A 1024-nucleotide genomic window follows, 5' to 3' on the forward strand; every position below is an offset into this window, starting at 1 on the left:
ATCATCCCAGCTCCTCTCTGCTGTAGGCAGGGTTCTGAGTGACAATCTTGGGTCAAATCCAGAATCTTGAAGACCAGCAGCCATGATGCTGGTGAATTCCGCATCGTCGCCAAAGCCGCCCGGCATAGTCGGATTACGCCCGCTAGGACTGGGGCTGCGGGGCTTAGGTCCAGGGATGGGAGGGGCATCGGCATCATCCCAGGAAGGTCGCGCATCGACAACCTCGTACGTTCGTGATCGAGACGAGTCATCCCAGCCGCGGCCTCTGTCGTCGCCGTTCCTCGAGGGTTTTCCGTCGGAACTCGCTGCCACGCTGCCGGCGACAGCCGCGGCAACAACCCCCCAGCCAGTGGTGGTGCTGATGCGGGAGCCCCCTTTTTTCTCAGGCGGCTCAGGGCTCTCAACCTCGAAGCGTTTGGTTTCGTTCTCACCCCAGGTGACAGATTTTGGAGTAGATGGTGTCTGGATGATCTCTCCGCGAGGTCCGATAATGATGTCCGGCGGCGTAGACCTTGTCTCACTGGACTGACTTTGCTGCTTATCAGCCTCTCTCGGGGCGGCCCTACTCTGCGTCTCGGGATTCGGGGTGGGACTTGGCGTGACATGAGGTGTGGGGAGAACGAGGTTGAGCAAGGGGCGATCTCGCTCGCAAGACGGATCGCGGGACTTCCAGACAGTTGCTGTGTCGACGTACAGTTCGTCAGCTGGCACACGGAACCGTGAAAGCTCATTGGGCTTGATGACATGGTCGATGCGGACATCGGCGTTTGGGGCGTCGTAAGGACTCTTGTCGTGAGGGTGGTCCATCTCAGGCGGCGTGACGATGGCAATCTCCTTGGTAGCTGGCTCTTTGTCTTCCTGCCACTTGTCGACGATAGACTTGTCGTGGGGGGATGCCCTGCGCGATCGAAGGTCATCTTCGGCAATCTTGCGGGCTATGACAGATTCGCGGTAGTAGCGGTCGGCCTCCTCCTGAACGACATCTCGGTCGGCCCCCGTTCGCCGGCGCGATCCGTCATCGTCG

Source organism: Verticillium alfalfae, genomic scaffold (assembly GCF_000150825.1).
Source record: "Verticillium alfalfae VaMs.102 supercont1.5 genomic scaffold, whole genome shotgun sequence".
NCBI classification, from domain to species: Eukaryota; Fungi; Ascomycota; class Sordariomycetes; order Glomerellales; family Plectosphaerellaceae; genus Verticillium; species Verticillium alfalfae.